This window comes from Papio anubis, chromosome 12 (genome assembly GCF_008728515.1).
Source record: "Papio anubis isolate 15944 chromosome 12, Panubis1.0, whole genome shotgun sequence".
Lineage (NCBI taxonomy): Eukaryota > Metazoa > Chordata > Mammalia > Primates > Cercopithecidae > Papio > Papio anubis.
In genome coordinates, this window is record NC_044987.1 from 9,570,180 (window position 1) to 9,580,094 (window position 9,915).

A 9,915-nucleotide genomic window follows, 5' to 3' on the forward strand; every position below is an offset into this window, starting at 1 on the left:
GAGCAGTCCTCCCATTTCACAGATGGGGCCAGGGGAGGACGGGAACCCATGCAGCTTCTAAAATTGGCCGCCTTCTTGAGTCCCCCACATCCCTAGGGGACTTAGAACTACTCCACACCTGTTCCCAGGGCTTAGAGAAATTGTGTCTGGCTGCAGCTGTGATGTGTGGAAGAAAGGACATCTGTCTCCTCTTTTTCAGGGGATGGGGGTAAACGGATGGGGGGTGGGGAAGGGAGAACTAGGCCTCTTGAAAGGGAGGAATAATTTCACAGAGTAGATCAAGACAGCTGGGCAGCGCCCCCGCCACCCCGCCCAAGAACGCTTTATGCCTCCCAGGTCTTAGCAGGGACCACCCAGATGACCTCTCAGGAAGCCAAGTCCCCGCCCCAACATCGAATCCTGCAGTTGTTAGGCCTAAAGAGACACTATCCCTGACCTCAGTTTCCCATTTGCAAATGGCTCCTTTCTGAAAATGAAATCCCTTCCAGTGACAAACTCCCCAGGACCCCAGGCCCATGATAGCCTGAGCTGCATTCCAAGGGATCTGGGGAAGGAGCTCTAGCACCATCCAGTTTCCCGGGGGCATATGCTGAGCTCAGCCCAGGAGAGGAGAGGGCTTGGGAAGCAGCTGCCGTCTGCCCCCTACCCACCCTGGCCCCCAGGCAATCCATTTTCCACTGGGTCCCGGTTCCTTATCCACAAAGTGGATCGAGGTCCCTTGTAGCGCCCAGAATGGATCTTCACCTCTACCCTTTTCCTAACAGTGTCAAGGATGGCACCAACCTGCTCACATTCAGGGAGTTAACTCCGGTAGGGGCTTGAGAAAGGTGATCCTCTCCCACCCTCGAAATGTGGGGGAGGACTGATTAGCCCCCTATCCCCTGGGATCACTGGGATTCCCATGGTCCTGCAAGAGCTGGATGGAAGGGTGCAGAGAAGGAAGCCAGGAAAAGCCCCTCCCGGCACCCCCTTATACGCCATTCCAGGACTTTGTCCTCCCAGCCCTGAACCCAGCCAATGCAGCTGTTCTCCAGATTCAGACAAAGACCTGACACTTCTTCCAACCGGGCCGAGCTGGGCAGTCTGTGGACAGGCGGTGGAGTCGGCGTGGCACAGAGAGAGGCCAGGGAGAGCCAGCGCCGGAAGAGTCTGCATGGCTTGTCCTCGGCTCCACGCCCTCCGTGCGAAGACCGGACTGAGATAGCCACGTTCTGTGGGGCCCAGTCTGGCCCTCGGCAGCTCTCCCCCTCCCGCTCTGCTCCTCAGCCACATGCCCTTGGGCTGAGCTAAGTCCAGAACCCGGCTGAGTAGGGGAATTGTTCTGAGAAAGTGGCCCGTTGGCTGGTTGCTATGGAAACCGACATACCACAGAGCTGACCCCGGAGAGGTTTAGCACGCTCCCCCAGCAGGGATGCCAGCAGCTGGACTGCAGCTGTTACCGCGGGAGTGGGGGCTGGAGCCGTCGCCAGCAGTCCCTGCTGTTTGCCTAAACTAGACCCGCCAGCAGATCCCCTCCATTAGCTCCCACCCCGCTCCTCCTCATGCGGCCTCCCCTACTGCTATGGACGGGAAGGGAGCGGCTGAGCCTGCCCTGGCAGGATGGAGGTGGGGTAGGATGGGGGTGGGGTGGGGTGGAGTAGGGGAGGTTGGCTCTAGAGAGAGGAGGTCTCCTTTATGAACCAAGGCACGTCCTTGAAGGGTAGGGCAATGTCCTCCCCATTGCATTTCTGGGGAAACTGAGGCCCAAGGAAAAATAGGAATTGTTCCCCAGTCACACAATCAGGGCATGCTAGAGCTGGGGTTGGCAGCCAGCTGAGTCTAGAAGTGCCACACCACTGGTTCTGGCCCTCTGTGCTGTGCTCTTGGCCCTCCCTGCAGCAATTCAGCACACACTACAGAGCCTGCCCAGTGCAGACAGCAGCATTTAACCAGCCTGACTCCTGACACAACCTCAGGGAGGGCGGCAGGGCACTGATGACTGAACAAAAGGAGCACCAGGAAACAGATCATAGAAATAGAAAGAGGAACACGGAGAGAGGAAAAGGAGGGTGTGTGAGTCGGGGAGCAGGAGGGTACGCGTGGGAGAGGGAAACAGAGAGGTAAGGAGAGGCAGAGAAAGTTAGAGAAAGAAAAAAGAGAGGTGATGAGGTGCCCAGAATGAGTGGAAAGAAAGGATAAGATCACCTCCCTCCCCCAGCGAGCTCCGAGCCCCTCCCAGCACAAAGCCTGTGGGGCAGAGAGAGGATTGCATCAGAAAGGAGAAGGAGGGAGGAAGGGTGGGAGGGCTGCTTGGGGGAGCAGGGCAAAGGTGGAGTGGGTATTACAGTCTGTTTCTGGGAGGCACCTCCTGCCATCCCACAATGCCTCAAGCTCCCTGAGTGGCCTAGCACAAACACACCAGCCTGCCTCCCACCGTGATGTGGCACTTCTAGACTCAGGTGGGCTAATCTGCAATGGGACGCTAAGCAAACACCCCCTCAGTCAGAGAGATGAGATAGCACTACCCTCCCTGAGTGCCTGACCAGTCCTCCATCCTCACGCGTGGCTGCCAGAACACAAGCTTCCTTTCATTCCTCATGGTCTGTTCTGACCCTCATCCCCACCTCTCCAGAGTCATCACTCCTTCCGGCCCAAGGGGAGACGCAGCTGCTGAAAGAACCCGCGGCCGCCTCCACTGCGCCACTGTCTGGCCCCTACTCTTCAGCCCTTCCTCATCTAGAGCTGGATCTGACACCAAAGGCGTCTTGTGAGCAGGTGGGCCCACTTCTCCCCTCCAGAGCCCCACTATGGCTCGTCATGAATTAACACCCTTCTTAGTGCTCTTCCCCTCCAGCTGCCCTAAAATAGTTGGTTGCAGGGGACTGGAGGGCTGCTCTGCATCTCCCCGCGCCCTCCTGGGCTGTTGGGAAGTTGCTCTCTCTGTGAAGCCTTGGCTCCAGGGATGCCAAGGGACTCCGGGAACAGTTCGGAATGTGCCAACACCATTACACTCTGTAATTTAAGACCTGGCTCTGCAACGGGCCAGCAGATTACTTTTGCACTTACACCACCTTTTTGACAAAAATTTGGTGTCTCAGGCCAGTTAATTCCATTATGTTTGCAGACTGGAAAGAGCGGCATTGGAGATGATGCTCTGCTCCCTCTGGCCATGCTCTCCCTTCTGAGCAAGACCAGCTGGTCAGTTGCAGACACTTAGCCTTGACTTGGGGGTGAGATGCCCTGCTGAGAGTATCACTGGTGCTCCTGCTTCTGGCCAGTGAGGTCACTGAAAGGCACTTCTTGAACAAACGACCAACCCTGAGCCTACCACTGTGAGTGTGGTGGGAGCATGAGGAAGAAGTCTCCACAAGGACCCCTGTCCAGAAGTTTGCAGTCTCAGAGGAAGACAGGGCTGATCTACCACAGGCAACAGAGAAAGATCAGTGCTTAGCCGCAGGGCAGCCTGAATTGCACATTGCCTCAACTTGAGCTCATTTCTTAAGGCAAAGTGGAGACACTCACTTTGCGATCATGGTCTTCTGTGGTGGTGAGGCTGAAACCAGATCTATGAAATCATCCTGGTGGTGAACTCCAGCCAGAGCCCTTTCTCTGTTTCTCCTCTTTGGAAGACAGATAACATAAATATCTGACTCCAGGAGGCAGCAACATCCCATCCTGACAGCAAACATCCCTTTACCCCCTCTCCAGCCCTTCCAAGACAAGACATAGGCTATAACCCAGGACCCACGATCCAAATCGCCTTGGAACTTGGTCACATTCCACCTGAGAAATGACCAGTATTTACAGTTTCCAGGTCATTACCACAATCAGTATCTCATTTAAATCCCTATCACCTACTGTGCCATAGGTAATTATTATTATCATTTTATAGATGGGGAAAAAGTGGCCCAGGAAGGCGAAATGCTTACTCGAGGCTACAAAGCAGAAAGTAGCAAAGTCAGAAATTCACCAAGGCCTTCCACTGTGGGCCAGCTTCCTTCCCACTTCTCCATAAGGCCGCTTTGCTAGTTTCTCCTGTTTCTCACAGAATCTAGCATGTGGTGTTTGTTCAGTAAACATCTCTTGTACAGTAGGAAAACGTAAAGTTGTCCTGAAGGCCACAGTGAGACGTCCTCAGCCGTGTGTGTGTGTGTGCATGGAAGGGTGGGGGTGGCAGAAGATATAGTCTTAAAGGAAAACGGGACTGACCTACCACATGCAACTGATGAAAACCTGCAGCTACTGGGGAGATGTTACCCCCAAGCACTGAGCTGCCATTTTGAAGAGATGGTGGCAAAGGCAACTGAACTCGTCTTTACTTGAATTAACTTCTGAAATATCCTCAAAACTCCCAACCTATGTGAGCATCAAACACCTTTCCAATTTAAAAAAACATAAAACAGGCTGGGCACGGTGGCTCACGCCTGTAATCCCAGCACTTTGGGAGGCTGAGATGGGCGGATCACGAGGTCAGGAGATCGAGACCATCCTGGCCAACATGGTGGAACCCCATCTCTACTAAAAATACAAAAATTAGCTGGATGTGGTGGCATGTGCCTGTAGAAGCCTGACTTAGCTTCATATAAGTGGGGAAAAAATGCAAATTATACAGCATGCAAAGAAGATATTAGGAGGCTGAGGCTGGAGGATCATTAGGAGATACTTAGGAGGCTGAGGCAGGAGCATCGCTTGAACCTGGGAGGTGGAGCTTGCAGTGAGCTGAGATTGTGCCACGGCACTCCAGCCTGGGTGACAGAGTGAGACTTCGTCTCACAAAACAAACAAACAAACAAACAAAACCCATAAAACAAAAATTGGGCCAGGCATGATGATTCACACCTATAATCCCAGCACTTTGGGAGGCTGAGGCTGGAGGATCACTTGAGGCCAGGAATTCAAGACCAGCCTGAGCAACATAGCAAGACCCCATCTCTAGAAAAAACAAACAAAGAAAAACTAGCCGGGCATGGTGATGCGCTTGTAGTCCTTGTCAGGGAGGCTGAGGCAGGAGGATCACTTGAGCCCAGAAGCTGGAGGGTATAATGAGCTGTGATTGTGCCACTGTGCTCCAGATTGGGCAACAGAGCAGAGCCCTGTCTCTTTTTTTAAAAAAAAGAATTAGGCTGGGTGCAGTGGCTCACGCCTGTAATCCCAGCACTTTTGGAGGCCGAGGCGGGTGGATCACGAGGTCAGGAGATTGAGACCCCTTCTCTATTGAAAATACAGAAAAATTAGCCAGGCGTGGTGGTGGCTGCCTGTAGTCCCAACTACTCGGGAGGCTGAGGCAGGAGAATGGCGTGAACCTGAGAGGCAGAGCTTGCAGTGAGCCGAGATTGCGCCACTGCACTCCAGCCCAGGCGACAGAGCAAGACTCCGTCTCAAAAAAAAAAAATAAATAATAAAAGTAAAAAAATAAAAATAAAGAATTAAAAAAAAAAGAATGGGGGTGGGATTTAAATTCTTTAATTTAAAGAATTTAAAAAAAAGAGTTAGGATGGGGTTGGGACAGTCAACAGAAAACAGGGTGTGTGGTGAGGCACAGTAGGTCAGTCAGCAGACAACGTGTGAGCCATAGCAGACCCCCTGCCAGCCTGCCCATAGCAGAGTCCACGGCCCAGTGTGGACCAGGCCTTCAAAGCCAAGACAGGTGGGCCATTCCCAGGATCCCAAAGGAAGACATGCCAAGGATGCCCTTCAGCTGAAGGCAAAGGTAAAGGGCCACGCAGAAGTCCACAGGTCAGCCTCAGTGTGGGAAGCAGGGACAAAAGGCCTCATTGGTGTAGATGCCTGGGACTGCTGATATGCAGGGGGGCCAGGGTACAACTGAGGTACTTAGGGTGACTAATGGAAAGAGACCCAAGTCTAAAATCACTCAGGGAGTGATTTTAGAACCAGAGCCACAAGCTGGAACAAAAATCTCACTTTATTGGTCACTTATTACAGAATAAAAAAAAAATTGTCAGAGCTGGCAGAAATCTCAGGGATTACCTTATACATGTCCTGGCTCAGTGTCTAGAACATAGTAGGTATCCAACATGCGTCTTAAATGAGTGAGTGAATGAATGAATGAGTGCATGAATGAATGTATTCTCTCATTTTAAAGATAAGCAAAACTCTGGGACCTAGAATTGATACTCACAATGATGTGTAAAGACCCTGGATTTTGAAGAACCTCCTGAATCATCCAGGAAAAATTCATGCTCTGTACACTTGTTAATTGCCTTTCAGTGTCATGATCGAGAATGAATACTCTGGATATGGTGGCTGGCTCCTTGCGAAGAAGAATTCAATCAGATTCCATTTGATTAACCTGCATTGAGATCCTAGTACATGTCCGACACTATACAGAAATACTTCACTCCCTCTTCCATGGCAGACCACGATGAACTAGGGTTTGCTGTTTTCACGGCTTCTGTCACTGTTGGAGCTGAGACTGAGGCTGCAGCAGGAGCTCCTCTGGCCCCAAGGCAAGAGACATGTTCTCTGCATCCCCAGAGGACCCACAGCAACTTCTGGTTTGGGTTAAAGAGGACTTGGGTGACCCCACCCTGCCAGTCATCCACCCTCTGGCAGCCAGGGCAGCAGCAGGGGAGGGGGCAGGAGGGCCACAGAGCTTCTCTCCCCTGCCATTTCCTCTGCAGCTCCCTCTCTGGCCCTGTTTTTCAGACCTCTAGTAATAAAAACAAGCCAATAAAATGAACATGAAAATATATTCATTAGGATTTATAATGCTCATTAAAACTGCCTGTGTACGAAAGCATGACTTAGCTTCATATAAGTGGGAAAAAAATGCAAATTATACTGCATGCAAAGAAGATATTTCCCTAATCGTCCAATCAAATGCCAGCCCAATTATCTGTGGCCAACCCAATGGGTTAAAATTATACTCTCTTTCCTTGGACACAGTGAGGCGCCTGAAAGTGTTTCATTTTAATAAAAATGAAATCTGGACCCTGCAGAAAACCAGCTTCACTAATGACGTGTTTACACAGAGAAAGACAATTTCTAGTTAATGGTGATTACTACCGAGAACAAATTAAACTTCCCAGAGTATATGGGTTAGAGATAATGGGAAAGAGGGGGAAAAAGTTATGGTTTTAGTATGTGTGTGGTGCTTGAGGGGACAGGGTGACAGGAAGAAAGAAGCTAAGGAAAGTCTACGAGGAAGCTGAGGTTGCAGGGGTGCTGGGGTGGGAGTGGCAGGACAAAGCTTTGGTGACTGGCTGCACTGGTTCTACCAGGGTTGGGGCCTGACAATAAGGCAGTAGGGGGCTGGCAGCTGGCTCTGGGGTCCTAAAACCCCAGGGATGGCCATCTTCAACTGCGGCAGGGCTGAATTCTTTCTGCAAGCTCAGGTGCCCTGAAGCCTGCCACTTTTTCTTCTTGGGAAGCAGGTTAACAAATCCCTGCCATTAACAGTCACTGAAAGTGCTTCCTACTCCACACCACTGGCTTAGTGATGAGACCAGAGGCAGGCCTGAGCCTCCAAGCTCTCATGCAAAGCCTAAGTGAGCAGACAAGCTTCAGAGGGGCAGCAAAATGGAAGCAAAACAGACAGGAGACAGAATGCTAGAGAGACAATGATGATGAAAACGGCAACCTAAATTTACCTACCCTTTACTAAGTCCTTGCCATATGGCAGGTACTATTCTAAAATGTCATCCCTTTTCATCCTTACCTGTGGGCAGGATAATCAGCTGCTGCTGCTTCATTTTTACAGCGGGAAAACTGAGGCTGAGAGAAGTTACTAACTGCCCAATGTCAGATTCTTAGTAAGTGAAGAAGTTGGATTTCAAATCCAGATTTGTTTGATTGCAAAGCCCGTACTCCTAACCATTGCTGGAATAAACATGAAGGTATCCTATTGGGATCGGGCAGGCCTTCAAAACAGCCTCCAGCTCACTGGCCAGACCCTGCACTCGACTTGTTTGGCCACTGGAGGCTGGTTTGACCATTGGAGGCCATGAAGATGTTCTTTCAACAGCATAATCTCAGAAAGTACCAGATGGTTCCTGCTTCCCCTCTCCCCTCTCCCCTCTCCCCTCTCCCCTACCAACTAAGAGCAGGTGAGCCAGCGGGGACAGCGAGGAGGGAAGGGAGCAGGGATTCCTCTAGTGTTGAGTTTTAATGTATATTCTTTTGTAAACAAGAACAATCATTTGTGAACAGGCCCAGATGCAAACAGTCCCCAAATCAGGAATTCCAGCTCAGAGGCGCAGAATAATACAGCTTTGGGGAAGATTTAATAATAGTAAAATTAAAATTGTAACTGAAGCATAATGAAGAATGTGGTACAAACAAGCACTGCAAAGAAAAAAACAACAACAACAACAACAAAAAAGCAAACCCTACACAGATTAGCCCCTATGGAATAGTGATTGGTTGAGAGCAACAGTAAACAATGCACAGAAATGCAACTTAATTATCTCACAATTCTCAACATTCTACCAAAGCCACAAGGAAAGCTTTGATGTTGGCAGCCGAGACAGAGGCACTGCAGTGGAAGCGGCAGCCTCTGTCTCCCCTGCTCCTGGAGGAAGATCATTACTAAGAAATCTGCAGCCACTACAGCAGCCGAGCCAGAGAAGAGCAGCAGGACTGATCTGCTGAGAAACCAGGAAGTGGCTATCCGGAAAAAAAATGGTCTCTCGGGGGCTGCCAAGTCAGTGGGTTGGTGAACAAAAGGGAGCTCTGAGGATCAGGGGCTCAAGGATAAGGACTGGCAGGGGAGGCACAGTGGACCACCAATCCCCAGAGATAAGTGGGAACCTGGGGCCTGGCAACCCCAGCACTGGCTTGGTGGCACCAGGTACTCTCTGGATGGAGTCTGCGTGCCCTCCCCTGCCCCCAAACGCACACAGTGGGTACTACCTGGTCAGGAAAGCCTCCTTTCTTCCCGATTTTCATCTGAGATGCCTGCCCAGGGTTTAGGGTGGTGGGGAACAGTCCCAGAGGAAGGAGGACACTTCATTCTGAGTCAAATGTCTCTTCTAAAGGTGCTTCTGATGCACTTCTGAAGAGACAGACTCAGCGGGCACCCATACACAGAAACTCAGTCCCTGAAGCCCCCTTTTTATCTCTGCTTGACTGATGTCCTAGGCAGGCTCCTGGCTTTGTTAAGTTGGGCCCTGAAGTGCCTTGGAAACTGTGTCTTGGCTCTTCCCCTGCTCATGGAATGGGGAGGCTGTTGTAGTTCCCCAGCCGTTGCCATTGCCCTGGAATAAAATATTTTCTGTGGCTTCTCATGGAAGTTTCACCCTGACGTTCTGGGAATCAGCCTGGAGTCCATCCCCACCATCTTCCCAGCAGGCTATGTTCCCTCATTTCCTGAGATTGGAGAACTCAGGCCCGAGGAGCATCAGAGGAACAGTCCTGGTCTTTCTCTATTTCTTTTACTTGTGATTCCACATTTTGATGAAAGGAGGTCATGGAGCCCTCCAAGGGGATACTGGTGAAAACTGAGGTAGCCTATACTAGATGCATGACTTCTAGCGGTGGGCCAGGGGCTGGGAAGGGTAGAGACCGTCTCAGTATTGATTACCTTTATTTGGAATGCTGAGCTTGGGAGACTGGTGTGTTGGTGCTGGGCAGAGTCTCTCCAGAACCATGCTCATTTGGCAGGGCGACTTCCAGAAATGCACAAAGCCTGTCCCCCACCTTACCCCCCACCACCTTCAAACAACCACCCTGTTACTCTCTAGTCAGTCACCCTGAATGTGACTTGGACAGCTCTTGTCTCATTCTGAAAATATCTGGTTCATTTGTTTATTTATAGTTGATTATCCAATCCCTTTCCCCACTAATACAGAAATTCCTTGAGGGCCGGGGTCTTGTTGGTGCCATTCAGCAATGTAGCCCCAGTGCCTGGCATGGGACTAGCTCTCCATAAGCATTGATTGAATGAAAGAACAAAATGGCCAGGTTGCTCCCATAAGA

At 50.8% G+C, this 9,915-nt stretch overlaps 1 protein-coding gene across 3 annotated transcripts in view; it reads right to left on the bottom strand.

The window, feature by feature from the left end:
- The window catches only part of PKNOX2 (PBX/knotted 1 homeobox 2), a 273,857-nt gene that overhangs the window by 168,628 nt on the left and 95,314 nt on the right, over nucleotides 1–9,915 (bottom strand). The gene's annotated exons all lie outside the window — the stretch shown is intronic.